The sequence below is a fragment of the Mustelus asterias genome, chromosome 7 (assembly GCF_964213995.1).
Source record: "Mustelus asterias chromosome 7, sMusAst1.hap1.1, whole genome shotgun sequence".
Taxonomy (NCBI): Eukaryota; Metazoa; Chordata; class Chondrichthyes; order Carcharhiniformes; family Triakidae; genus Mustelus; species Mustelus asterias.
In genome coordinates, this window is record NC_135807.1 from 132,865,446 (window position 1) to 132,880,967 (window position 15,522).

Here is a 15,522-nt window from a genome sequence, read left to right on the forward strand (position 1 = left end):
ATAGATCAGCTCGATAGTCAATATCTTTTCCCAAAGGTAGGGGAGTATAAAACTCGAGGGCATAGGTTTAAGGTGAGAAGGGAGAGATACTAAAGGGTCCAGAGGGGCAATTTTTTCACACAGAGGATGTTGAGTGTCTGGAACAAGCTGCCAGAGGTAGTAATAGAGGCAGGTACAATCTTGTCTTTTAAAAAGCGTTTAGACAGTTACATGGGTAAGACGGGTATAAAGGGATGTGGGCCAAATGCGGGCAATTGGGACTAGCTTAGGGGTTTAAAAAATGGCGGCCTGGACAAGTTGGGCCGAAGGGCCTGTTTCCATGCTGTAAACCTCTATGACTCTATGACTATGACTCTAAACTGATTCAGACATGGGGAGAACGTGCAAACTATACAGTCACCCAAAGTTGAAATTGAACTCAGGTCCCCAGTGCTGTGAGGCAGAAGTGCCAACCACTGTGCCACCGCGCTGCCCATGGCCACTGTGCCATCCTCTATGTGTGGTTTTGATATGAAAGCATTGTGCTTATTTCCTGGGGTCTCCTAGGTCTGAAAGTCTTTCAGGAGATGGGACTCGCTGTGAAGATTGGCTGAAGATCGGCTGTCAAGGCTAAATCTTTTAGCTATTTCTGGAGTGCCAGAAATTTAACCATGTCAATCTTTATGTGACAATCCAAGAGGGCTGTCGTCAGATGAGTAGTAAGTGTAACAGCAGGAGTCGAAAAGCATCTGGATAGGACAACTCATCTGTGCATCAAAGTGTTTTAAGATGGATAATTCCTTTTTATTAAATTTATGCGATGAACCACATCCTCAGTGTAAGTGTAAATTACCATCTTAATTCCAGTGAGTGGGAAAGGCCAATATGATGGAGCAATGACCCATCACAGGTAGGAACTACTATTTGGTACCTACCCATTAAATATTCCTCATTCTCCTTTCCCTGATAGAATCCATACAATCATAAAATCCTTACAGTGCAGATAGAAGCCACCGAGTCTGCACCTACTCTCCAAAAGAGCATCTTACCCAGACGCACACCCCCTCTTCCCCCTCGCCGCCCCCAATCACCATAATTCCACCCATTTAGCATGGCCAATCCATCTAACCTACACATCTTTGGACACCAAAGGGTAATTTAGCATGGCCAATCCACCTAACCTGCACGTCTTTGGACACCAAGGGGCAATTTAGCATGGCCAATCCACCTAACCTGCACATCTTGTGTAAATATATGCAGGTAGCGTGGGATGGAGTGGGCAGTGGGGAGGTTCATAGAATCATAGAGTGCCTACAGTGCAGAAGGAGGCCATTTGGCCCATCGAGCCTGCACCGACAACAATCCCACCCAGCCCCTGTCCCCGTAACCCCACATATTTTCTCTGCTAATCCCCCTGGTACTAAGGGGCAATTTAACATGGTCAATCCACCTAACCCACACATCTTTGGACTGTGGGAGGAAACCGGAGCACCCGGAGGAAACCCATGCTGACACAGGGAGAATGTGCAAACTCCACACAGACAGTGACCCAAGACGGGAATTGAAGCCGGGTCCCTGGCGCTGTGAGGCAGCAGCGCTGACTACTATGCCACCGTGCCGCCGGTTCATATGGAGTATTAACACTGGCACAGACCGAATGGTGGGTTTCTTCTCTCTCTCTCTCTGTGCAGGTTTCCCAACATCAACAGTACATTGCCACACCAGCTGATGCAGATAATTTAAAAGGACATTTTGAGCAGAGATTCCTTCGGTACTGCTGCTGTGACTGATGTAAGAAAATCAGCCAGAGGAGGGCATGAGACAAGCAAGGCATCTTTGACGGTACCAGTCTTTTCCCCCTCCCTCCTCTGGTCTGCCCATCCAAGGCTGAAGCTCTCTATCCACACGCAATCCCTGCTGCAGGTGAGTGAGTAGGAGTGACAGTCACGACCGTGACACATCACCCTTTGGTTTTAAGTTAATTGCTCAACAGCTTGCATTGCCAGGCTGCCCGCTGTTTCTACACTTGTTTAATTTTCAAACAATCAAAAATCAAATTCTCATTATTACCCAGCAACATATGCTAACCTCATCAAAAAGCTTCTTGTATTTATTTAAATGAAAGCTGCAGCATATTCCTGGAAGCCTTCTTTCTGTTTTCACACAAAACTGTGCCATTTATTTTGTTTATTGTAAATTACGTTGATGGCCACGCCAAATTAGAATGTGGTGCGGGCAATATGGGACAATGGTTTATTCACCGGCAAAACCTGCCATCAAAATCTTCGCCCGTAGAAGCAACAGGGTGACAGGTTATATCGGTGGTAGTAGGCTGGATGCAGATTTGAAGTTACTGTCAGATCGGCCATGATTTTATTAAATGGCGGGGCAAGCTCGAGGGGCTGAATGGCCTACTCCTACCCCCGCTCCTTGATTGTATGTATGCAGGTTTGTAGAATCTGATAGCTCCTCACACTCTCACCCAGAGTTCTTCTTTCTGCTATCTTAACACAAGTACTAACCACTTTAAAAGAAGACATTTCATTTCTATAGCGCCTCTTACAACCACTGGATACCTCAAAGCACTTCACCACCAATGAAGTATTTTTGTAGTGTTTGTAAGTTAAAAAATGCAGCAGTCAATTTGCCCACAACAAGTTCCCACAACAGCAATGTCAATAATGACTAAATCGTTTGTTTTAGTGATGTTGATTGAGGGGTGAATGTTGGCCAAGGCACCAAGCGGAATGCTTCTGTTCTGCTTCAAAACAGGGTCATGGTGGTTGTTGCTTAATGCCCTCTCCCAAGATGGGTCTGGAGACAGGAAGGATATTTAATTAGGCGGATCAGTCCCAATTGGGAACACTGCTACCATCTTACCTCTGGCTCAACTAAGTCTGGGACAGGATGCCCTTCCCACCCTTTCACCAACTGAAGCCTTCAAGTGTGCAATTAATGCCCACTTAAGGATCTCATCATAGAATCCCTACAGTGCAGGAGGAGACCATTTGGCCCATTGAACTTGTATTGACAACAATCCCACCCAAGCCCCAATCCCATTAACACACGTATTTACCCTGTTAATCCCCCTGAGAGGAGAATGTGCAGAATGGAGTGTTGCAGTCATAGCTAGGGTGCAGAGAAAGATCAGCTTAATATAAGGTAGGTCTATTCAAAAGTCTGATGGCAGCAGGGAAGAAGCTGTTCTTGAGTCGGTTGGTACGTGACCACAGACTTTTGTATCTTTTTCCTGATGGAAGGAGGTGGAAGAGAGTATGTCCGGGGTGTGTGGGGTCCTTGATTATGATGCTATTTGTTGCTGCTGTAAAGGATTTGGGCGCTTTTACGAATTCTAAGTTGCTCCGTAAATGCGCATTGTTTTTAAGATTAGGCCGGCTACTGCTGTTCACTATTTTTGTTTCTCTCAATGCTTCTCCCCTGCTGCCATCAGACTTTTGAATGGACTTACCTCGCATTAAGTTGATCTTTCTCTGCACCCTAGCTATGACTCTAACACTACATTCTGCACCCTCTCCTTTCCTTCTCTATGAACACTGTCTTGTCTGTATAGCGCGCAAGAAACAATACTTTTCACTGTATCTCAATACATGTGACAATAATAAATCAAATCAAATCAAAAATCAATTCAATGCTGTGCCCACAAGGCAGGTGCCCTCTCGATTGAAGTGAATGGAACTCTTAACAAGTGAGGCAAAAGTAATCAGGGCTCACAACGTTTGACAAAACTGCAGATGTAACAACAAATCTGGAACAATATTAGCTTTGCAAATTGCAATACCCACCAAAGCTGCCGATGCCATCTGTGGCATATTCGAGTTCTGGGACAGATGTCATACTTTGTGCATCAAACTCAAATCAGTTTCCATTTTAAACATCGCGTTTAAGGTAATTTTCATCTTGATTTCGAACATACTTGATTGTCGCAACGCTCAAATAATTAAAGCCTACTTAATCAAACGAATGAACCACAAGGCGTGAAGAAAATGTGTTTATCAAACAGTATCTCCTTTCAACGTGTGTTGCCAACATAACATGACTGTTTTACATTCAGGTATTTAACACAAAGTGGAAAAGATCTGACGATATAAACCCGATCACATTAAGTGATTCTGTTACATGCAGCAGCAAGTATTCGATTTGATTTGATTTATTATTGTCACGTCTATTAGTATACAGTGAAAAGTATTGTTTCTTGCGCGCTATACAGACAAAGCATACTGTTCATAGAGAAAGAAATGCAGAATGTAGTGTTACAGTCATAGCTAGGGTGTAGAGAAAGATCAACTTAATATAAGGTAAGTCCATTCAAAAGTTTGATGGCAGCAGGGAAGAAGCTGTTCTTGAGCCGGTTGGTACATGTCCTCAGACTTTTGTATCTTTATGCCAATGGTAGAAGGCGGAAGAGAGAATGTCCCGGGTGCGTGGGGTCCATAATTATGCTGGCTGCTTTTCTGAGGCAGCGGGAAGTGTAGACAGAGTCAATGGATGGGAGGCTGGTTTGCATGATGGACTGGGCTTCATTCACGACCCTTTGTAGTTTCTTGCGGTCTTGGTCAGAGCAGGAGCCATACCAAGCTGTGATACAACCAGAAAGAATGTTTTCTATGGTGCATCTGTAAAAGTTCGTGAGAGTCATAGCGGACGCACCAAATTTCCTTAGTCTTCTGAGAAAGTAGAGGCGTTGGTGGGCTTTCTTAACTATAGGGTTGGCATTGGGGGGACCAGGACAGGTTGTTAGTGATCTGGACACCTAGAAACCTGAAGCTCATGACCATTTCTACTTCGTCCCCATCGATATGGACAGCGGCATGTTCTCCATTACCCCTCCTGAAGTTGATGACTGTCTCCTTCATTATGTTGACATTGAGGGGGAGATTATTGTTGCCGCACCATTTCACCAGATCCTCTATCTCATTCCTGTACTCCATCTTGTCATTGTTTGAGACCCAATGCGGTGGTGTCATCAGCAGACTTGAAAATTGAGTTGGAGGGGAATTTGGCCACTTGTTGTTTTATTTGTCGCCGAGATGTGGGTGAGGTTGGCAAGTCTGACATTTATTGGCCATTCCTTGTTGCCTTACAAAGCTGGTCGAGGGTCTGGTCCATGAACCCCAGCAGTCGTGGCGTTGTGAGCACATCACTCCCACGATGGTCTCACAGGAAACTCCAGGTTGCTTATTCTGGGGATGAAAGGGTTGACGTATGAGGAGAGATTAAACAGTTTGAGCTTACATTCACTGGAGTTTAGAAGGATGAGAAGGGATCTGATCAAGGTATATAAAATACTAAAAGGGATTGATAAAGTAAACGTTTCCATTTATGGGGCAATCTCGAACAAGAGGTCACAGGCATAGGTTGGGAGGCGGTAGATTTAAAACTGATGTGAAGAGGAAATACTCCTTGCAGAGGGTGGTAAATTTGTGAAACGCGCTGCCCCATAGCGCGGTGGAGTCTGAATCTTTAAATGGTTTCAAGGAGGAGATAGATATATTCCTGATTTTAAAAACAGGATAAAGGGATGTGGGGGACAGTGGGGAGGTGGATTTGAAACCAGGGAGAGATCAGCCATGATCTGATTGAATGGTGGAGCAGGCTTGAAGGGCTGAATGTGCCTACTTCTGCTCCTAATTCCTGTGCTCCTACGACCAAGTAGAGAAAAAGAATTAAAAAAAAACATTAGGTGTAGGCATTGCTGACAAGGCCAGCAGTTATAGCTCACCCCTTGTTGACCCTCGGGAAGGTGGTAGTGAGCCGCCTTCTCAAATCATTGCAGTCCCACATAGTGAAGGCATTCCTGCGCTGCTGCCTAAGCAGGGAATTCCAAAACGTTTGATCCAGCGTGAAGGAAGGATGGTGTATGGCCAATTTCCAGATGAATGCTGCAAGTCCAATGGCTGGTTGCCATGTTGAGGGGTAGGGGTCAAATTGGAGGTGCTGGTGTTCGAAAGCACCTGCTGCCCTTATCCAACCAACTGGCGATGATTTAAGAGGTGCTGCTGAAGGAGCCTTGGCAAGTTGCTACTCTGCATCCTGCAGATAACACAGTCACGGTGTGTCAGTGGTGGAGAGAGTGAATGCTTAAAGTGGTCATGATATGCAGATGCTGGTGTTGGACTGGGATGGGCACAGTAAGAAGTCTCACAACACCAGGTTAAAGTCCAACAGGTTTATTTGGAATCATGAGCTTTCGGAGCGCTGCTCCTTCATCAGGTGAATGGAGGTAGGTTTCACAAACACGGCATTTATAGACAAAGACCCAATTGCAAGATAATGGTTGGAATGCGAGTCTTTACAGGTAATCAAGTCTTTACATGTACAGACAGTGCAAGTGGAGAGAGAGATAATCACAGGTTAAAGAGGTGTGAATTGTCTCAAGCCAGGACAGTTAGTGAGATTTTGCAAGCCCAGGCCAAATGGTGGGCGTTACAGATAGTGTGACATGAACCCAAGATCCCAGTTGGGGCCGTCCTCATGTGTGCAGAACTTGGCTATCAGTTTCTGCTCACCGATTCTGTGTTATCACGTGTCTTGAAGGTTGTCTTGGAGAACGCTTACCCGAAGATCGGAGGCTGAATGCCCGTAACTGCTGAAGTGTTCCCTGACTAGAAGGGAACACGTTCAAGTGGTGCCAATCAAGCAGACCATTTTATCCCGAATGGTGCCAAACTCCTTGAAGGATATTGTTGGAGTTGCACTCTATCAGATAGAGAATACTCCATCACATTCCTAACTTGTACTTTGTCGGTGGCAGAGAGATTCTGGGGAGTCCACAGCTGGGTCATTCACCAATGTCCTGCTAAGTGGTGAAATATCTCCAAATCAGGATGGTACGTGACTCGAAAGAGACCTTGGAGGTGATGGCGTTTCCATGGCACTTCCGCTCTTGTCCTCAGTGCTGGAGATAGCAGGGGAGAAAACTGGGATTGGCATAAAGTCAGCACATTGTTGCTGTGAACTCCACAGTTAGCCTGTACCGCAGCCGTAGTGGTGATAGAGTGGTTTATTTTGAGTTCGCTGGTAGCGAGAGGCAACTGGAGAATGAACTGAATCAACATCAGTAACTGAAGAGATTTTGAACAATCACATTTCTTTTTATGATGTGACAAGTTTTATTTTGTCCAGTGCATTTGAAGACATATTTTCCACAAAGATAAAAAAAAACATCCAGGCGGATTCTCCGACGTCACCCACAGCTGGGATTCTCCAGTCCTGTTGCAGTGAATGGAGATTTGGCTGATCGCCGCATTCTCCATTCTTGCTGGCAGTGGGGATGGGGCATGAATGACCAGAGCTTTTTGACCATTAGAAACAGCCTCTAATGCTCACGTGTAATTTTCCATAAACTTACTCATTCACATTACGTTGAAAATACCTCAAATGATTAGTTTGATTTTAATTATCACTCTTGTATTATGTTAGCCGTGTTTCAATTTCATGTCTTACCTTAGGTATGTCCTGGAGTTTGTTACATCCCTAAGAGATCTTATTTTTAGTATAACTGTCCAATTCCAATTCTCTTCCCGCACTTAGTGTTGCTCTAAAGCAGACTTTCATCTGTTTCCATAGCTAGTAATTCCTGGAACAGGTCGCTAGTCTGTCGCCAGGGGCTTATAGCTTGGGCAGTGCCACTCCACATCAAGCGTGGCTAACCAGGAGACTCTCTTGCTCTTACCGCCAGCCATTGGCATGTTTGGAAGGATTTTCAGGTTGACACTCAACCTGTTTGGCCGCGTTATGAATGCACCTTCCTTGGCCATCAATTCCTGGAGTGGGACTCGAACCTGGGGCTTCTGGCTCAGAGGCAGGGACCTGAACTCACTGCGCCACAGGAGTGCATCTTGGCATACCTGTACTGTATATGTCACCCATGGGTGCAACAGTACAATATTTGCAACATCTCGCAGTTTGTAATTCATTGTGTCATTATGATGGCAGTAAACCTCAAATTACATACTGAACTTTAAAAAAGACCTGTGGTTTTAAAATTAGACATACGTGCCAAAGATGGCTGAGGATGTAAATTCAGTCACTGGCTGAATTGCTGGTAGGTGATACTAAGAGTGAGATAATGGAATCACACCCTGTCTTCGGACAAGGACACATCAAAAGCATAAAAGCCATTAACTGTCATCTCCTGTGGAGATAATGGAAGCTGGTTATCATTTGATATCCTGTAAGCAATGTCTTAGACTGGTTTGTGGATTATCACCCTCAGGAATGTATGAAGACTGGGATAAAAGCCAGCTGCTGAACTTGGGTGGCCGACTCGTGCTGGTTGGATCAGTGTGTGACACAGGAGGAAAGAGAGCAGCAATCCCCAGCAAATGTTTTGCAGGTACCTCTTTCTGATTGCTGAAGTGAGCCAATCCAGCAAAGTCACAGCTGAAAGGGAAGTAGGGCAGTTTCTCAGCTAAACCACAGAACATTGGAACCTCAAATCCGACTATTCATCTGCTGAAGTCAGCGCCATTGAATGGTAACGGCCACAACATTCCATCAATTACTCTGCAAGTCAAAGACTGATTCAGTGTGAGGGCGAGATGTGGGTGTGACCCTCAGTGTGAGGGTGAGATGTGGGTGTGACTCTCAGTGTGAGGGTGAGATAAATCATATGAATGTTAAGTGTGAATTGCCGTTGATAGAGGTGGTTGGGAGGTGGTTGGTGGTGGATGTTGTGCATTGAACAGTCTGTGAGGTGAACAGTTCAACTGGTGGCTTGTAGCATTTGAAGATGCGTTCATGAACCTTGACCGCTCATGTGATGTCGTTGGACTTCCTCTGGCACAGGTCCTTAGAGTGTGACTCCCGACATTGGCTTGCACAGCTTACTGCTCCCACTACCTTTTGAATGTATATGTGGAAGGCCTACTGGCTGACCGTAAGTCCAGTACCCTGTTGCTACTTTTTATTGCATCCCCTGAGGCCTTCAATGTAGTTCTGAAAACTTGAAGCCATTCCTTCCCATGTTGTATCATTTCTCACCGTTTTCCAGGTCAGATTCACTCCCTACATTGTTGTCAACACCTCTTCCAGTCACAAAACTCCTTCCCTTTAAGAGAATCATAGAATCCCTACAGTGTAGAAGGGGGCCATTTGGCCCATCGAGTCTGCACCGACAACAATCCCACCCAGGCTCTATCCCCGTAAACCCACATATTTACTCCGTGAATCCCCCTGACACTAAGGGACAATTTAGCGTGGCCAATCAACCTAACTTGCACATCTTTGGAGTGTGGGAGGAAACCGGAGCACCCGGAGGAAGCCCACGCAGTCACGGGGAGAATGTGCAAACTCCACACAGACAGTGACTCAAGCCAGGAATCGAACCCAGGCCCCTGGCGCTGTGAGGCAGCAGTGCTAACCACTATACCACCGCTAGATAGTTTGGGAAGTACAGGTCAGATTTAAGTGGCACTCAGACGTGACAGTATTGGGTGCCCTGCTGATGTGTGCTGCCAATGGACAACGTGGTTAGCGTTGGTTATTCACAGTAAACATTCAAATAAGCGGGCAGTACGATGTTGGCACAACTGTCTTTGACTTGATTTGATTTATTACTGTCACATGTATTAGGATACAGCAGTGGTTCCCAAACGTTTTTCACTGGGCCGCACTTTCGGAATAAAAATTTGCTCGCGCCACACCAAATTTTTTATTGATAAGAAATACATTCAAAAACAAAAAAAAACCTCCTAGCAGTGCTTGATTCATAACATAGAACACAACTACTTTATAATATGATCATGGGACATCCAGAAAGTATAAAACAATGCTTGTTTAAACCATGTTTAAATGTTTATTTGATTGTCCTTGAATCTTCCCGCCACACTTACCATCCTCTCTCGCCGCACCAGTGTGGCGCGCCGCACCCTTTGGGAACCACTGGGATACAGTGAAAAATATTGTTTCTTGCATGCTACACTGTTCATAGAAGGAAAGAAGGCAAAGCATACTGTTCATAGAGAAGGAAAGAAGAGGATGCAGAATGCAGTGTTACAGTCACAGCTAGGGTGTAGAGAAAGATCAACTTAGTCCGAGGTCGGTCCATTCAAAAGTCTGATGGCAGCAGGGAAGAAGCTGTTCTTGAGTCGGTTGACACGTAACCTCAGACTTTTGTATCTTTTTCCCAACGGAAGAAGGTGGAAGAGAGAATGTCCGGGGTGCGTGGGGTCCTTGATTATGCTGGCTGCTTTTCTGAGGCAGCGGGAAGTGTCAATGGATGGGAGTCAATGCCTGCATGACATTGAACTCTTGTGGCTCTATTGAAATTCCTGCTTCAGGTTTCCATGTCTATTTAATTTAACCCTTCCACGACTCTGAAAAATGACACTTTTCAAACTTTTATTCTAGGAAGAGAAAGCAACAAAAGAAAATCACGAAGCAAGATAACCAGCAGTAGGATTTGCAGTATTCAATTGGAAATGATTTATCAATGTACACACTTAGCACACTGCAATCATTAATCCTTCAGCGATATCAATGCTTTGGAGTGCACACGTAATCAGCAATTACATGGCAACCTGTTCCTGATATCAAGAGCTGATGGGAACGCTGAATAATTTGGAGTATATAATATAGACACGAGTGACTCCAAGCCTGTTATCTACTCTTGGGAGTCTAGTTATAAACAGATCTTCACTGTCTGAACCTTTCAATCAGTCCATTGACCTCCATTTACTCTTAGACATCCATTGCTATTATTCTGTGCTTTTTTTAAAACCCATTGAATATTCACCATAATGTATTGGTGGCTGTGTGAAATGGAAACATTCCCTGATGATCACTGAAGTGCACCACTTGAGTAGACTCCCCAACGTCACATTATTCTTCCTAATGAATATCACTTTAATGCACAAATTCAGTAAGAAACAAAATAGTGCATTACCCTTTAACTGAAGAGTCACTTTTCCAGCTGATTTGCCATCCGCGTGTAATATCACTGAGACACCATTTGTGGGGCAGTACGGTGGCACAGTGGTTAGCACTGCTGCCTCACAGAAGACAATCTGAAGACACGTAGAAAACCTATAGAGATTGGGGCAGACATGGGGGTTGATAGCCTCTGTACAGTTTTTCCTTACTAATAAATACTCTTTGTGTTCCTGACAAAGTCTATGAGCATGCATTCATTACACCCAGCTATACCAACATATCTTTCCTGAAGTGTTGCGTCCAAAATTTAACGCTACATCAAGGTAGTGTCAGGGACCCGGTTTCGTTACCTGGCTTGAGTCACTGTCTGTATGGTGTTTGCACATACTTCCCATGTCTGCGTGGGTTTCCTCCAGGTGCTCCGGTTTCCTCCCACAATCCGAAAGATGTGCTGGTTAGGTGCATTGGCCATGCTAAATTCTCCCTCAGTGTACCCAAACAGGTGCCGGAGTGTGGTGACTAGCGGATTTTCACAGTAACTTCATTGCAGTGTGAATGTAAGCCGACTTGTGACACTAATAAATAACTTTAAACTTATGTGCTGCCTGTCCTGCACCACTTCAGAACTAGAGGTCTTTCCCCTCCATTAACTGAAACCTATCCAGCTGTGCAGCATGACGGCACAGTGGTTATCACTGCTGCCTCATAGTGCCAGGGACCCGGGTTCAATTCTGGCCTTGGGTGACTGTTTGGAATTTGTATGTTCTCCCTGTATCTGCATGGGTTTTCTCTGGCTGCTCTGGTTTCCTCCCACAGTCTAAAGATGTGCAGGTTAGGTTGATTGGCCATGCTAAATTGTCCCTTATTGTCTAAAGGTGTGTAGGTGAGCTGGATTGGCCATGGTAAATACGTGGGGATACAGGATAGGGCAGGGAAGGAGGGCCTGGGCGGGATGCTCTTTTGGAGAGTTGGTGAAGACTTGAAGGGCCGAATGGCCTCCTTCTGCACTGTAGAGATTCTATGGACTCTATGATCCCCTGCATCTGTTGCGGTAGCTCTTTTAGGTGGTAGAGGTTGGTGGTTAGGAAGGTGTCATCGAAGGAGCCTTGGTGAGATATTGCAGTGCATCTTGTCGATGGTGCTCACTGCTGCCACCATATGCTGGTGGTGAAGAAAGTGAATAGTTACGCTGGTGATTGGGGTGCCAGTCTATACGTGAGCGAATACTAATTTAGTCTACGCAACCTGTCTGCATAGCTTAACCCTTTTAGCCTAGCTGTGATTTTGGTAGCATTCTGCACTGCAAGGCCAACACATCCTTCCTATACTGCCCAGAATGCTGTACTCCGATAGCATCTGGTTTGCAGGAGTGCTCAGGAAACAAATCTGTAATTCAGACTGCAAGATAATCCCTGAGGGTTGGCAGTTACCCTGTGTGGGAGCAGTGCTGCTTGGGCAGGCGTGAGCAACGCTCCCTCACTTGAACCTATCGGGAGGTCTGAATGATTTGACTGAATTAACAGGCCGGCTGCAGTCCTTGCTGCTTCTGTGCCTTCACCCATCCCCCTTCCCCCCGTTTGGGCTTTTGTCGGACTGTAACTGATACAGTTAGCTGGATACTTGGTCGGCTTCAGGGACAAGGTGGCATGTAAACACTGAAGAAGATCAAATCCACTTCAGATCAATAGGCGGCAGACTCACAGTCCTTTAGCACAAGTGAATTCTCCAGAGGATGATTACATATATAAACAGAGGTCCGAACCACTGGGCGCACCAATAAACTCTGAAAGAAGTCCATTAAGCACAGGGAATAGAATGAAAGTGCCACCTCCTCTTGTACACATTGGGCTGACGGGCACAACCCTAATCCTGAGAAAACCACCTCCACGGACATGCAACTCAATGATGCAACTCAATGAACACACGCATACACACTCCATAAAGGTACCTCTTGATTTTTCTTTCCTACATTTATGGGACTTACACATTGCTGGCAGCACCAGCATTTATTGCCCGTCCCAAAATGTCCTCCTTTTTTAACATTCATTTATGGGACGTGGGTGTCGCTGGCTGGCCAGCATTTATTGCCCATCCCTAACCGCCCCTTGAGAAGGTGGTGATGAGCCGCTTTCCTGAATCGCTGCAGTCCATGTGTCGTGGGTTGACCCACAATGCCGTGAGGGAGGGAATTCCAGGAGTTTGACCCAGTGACTGCGAAGGAACGGCGATATGTTTCCAAGTCAGGATGGTAAGTGGCTTGGAGGGGAACTTGCAGGTGATGGTGTTCCCATTTATCTGCTGCCCTTGTTCTTCTAGATGGAAGTGGTCATGGGTTTGGAAGGTGCTGTCTAAGGATCTTTGGTGAAACAAAATCCTTACCTGGTCTGATCCCAGAGCCACAGCAATGTGGCTGACTCTCAACTGCCCTCAGGCAATTAGGGATGGGTAATAAATGCTGGCCCAGCCAGCGACACCCTTATTCCATGAATAAAAAAAACACACATAGTCACACACACATATGCACAGGCACACACACAGTAACACACACACACAAAGTCACACTCACACAGTCACACAGTCACATGCACACACAGTCACACGCACACACACAGTAACACACACACACACAAAGTCACACACTCACACAGTCACACAAAGCCACACACACACACACAAAGTCACACACTCACACAGTCACACAAAGCCACACACACACAGTCACACAAAGCCACACACACACACACAAAGTCACACACACACACAGTCACACAAAGCCACACACACACACACACGCACACATACACACACAAAGTCACACACTCACACAGTCACACAAAGCCACATACACACACACACACACACACACACACAGTCGCACGCACACACAGTCACACACACATATGCACAGGCACACACACACACAAAGTCACACAGTCACACAGTCACACAAAGCCACACACACACACACACACACACACAGAGTCACACAGTCACACGCACACACAGTAACACACACAAATAAACACACACACACATAGCTATACACACCACACACAGGCATACAGAGACACACAGGCATGGACATGCACAGAGAGACATACCCACAGGCACTCACACATACGCACACACACACATGAGGGCACTTACATTTTGAAGCCCCCTTGTTTACCAACCATCTCTTCCTGGAGAACCCCCTATTGGCTCACCAACTTCAAGGGCCCTCCCGCTGCCCTTTATTCGACGGAAAGTCCACCCACCCTCCAGGTCACCAGTCAGCCTATTCGGGAAAGATCACAGGTGAGTGACTGCTCCCCAAACAGTGCAGACCTCTGACCCCGTTCTGGAGCTGACTGGTTGCTGCGGGGAGAGCTCAGCCTTCAGACCCCCCTACATCTCGATAATACCAAACCAGCTTAGAATGTGGAAAAATTGAGATTGATCAGCTATCTCCACAAAACCTGCATTTAATCATTTCACTGAAGTGAAAATGTTGAAATGAAAATACACTCCACAACAATAAAGTCATAGGCAGCTCTGAGCAAGACATTTATGTAGAGGCTTGCGCAGGTCTGGTTATATCATCTAATTGCACCAGTACTACAGAAACTAAAGACTGTACAATGCTCTGCTAATACGCACAAGCCATAATCGGAAGTCACCCATGGCCATCCACAGTTTTGATCCTCTTAAATTTTCCTACGATCATAATTATTTTTTGTGAACAGTATTTTTCAGAGATTGCAGCCTCCCCAGATCCTTACCGAATTCTTTAATACCACTCCCTCTCTTTACCTGTCACTGCTTCGAACCGAAGATGTGGATCATATCACACTCAAGGCCACCGTTGCGACGATGGTTCCTTGCAGAAGGTAAATAAAAGGCTATTTTCTTCCTGCCTAAGAACATCAGCGAGGTGCAATCTCGAACAAAAACAGAGTATGACATCTTATTACAGCAAAATCTACAGGATGAAACTATACTCTATTAAAGCAAATAGGAATTCAGAATGTTTTGACAAGCACTTAATACTAATATCTGAGTTTGTGTGCAGATTTTGAAACCAAGTGGCACTATTGAGTAACAGAAGGCAGTGTTAACAATGTACTACAAAGTATGAATGATAATCAAATATTTTACCATGTGGGATTAAGTATTGAGGCTCTGCATGCTTTTAGAAAAATAAGGGCAGGTTAACGCTTATTTAAATCCGAATTTTTTTTTGCAATATGTGCATAAAGTTATTAATATATTTGTTTCTCCTGGGCAATGTTTGACCACCAGTTAGTTTCTTTTTATTTCCTTCTCCCACTTATCCTGTGCACATCTTTCTAACCACGCACAGTGGTTAGCACTTCTGCCTTACAGTGCCCAGGACCTGGGTTCGATTCCAGCTTGGGTCACTGTCTGCGCCGAGTCTGCACACTCTCCCCACACCTGCGTGGGTTTCCTTCGGGTGCTCCGGTTTCCTCCCACAGTCCGAAAGACTTGCTGGTTGGGTGCATCGGCTAAATTCTCCCTCAGTCTACCTCAGTTGACCCGAACAGGCGCCAGAGTGTAGCGACTGGGGGATTTTCATAGTAACTTCATTGCAGTGTTAATGTAAGCCTACTTGTGACACTAATAAATAAATTAAACATAAGCAATCATTCT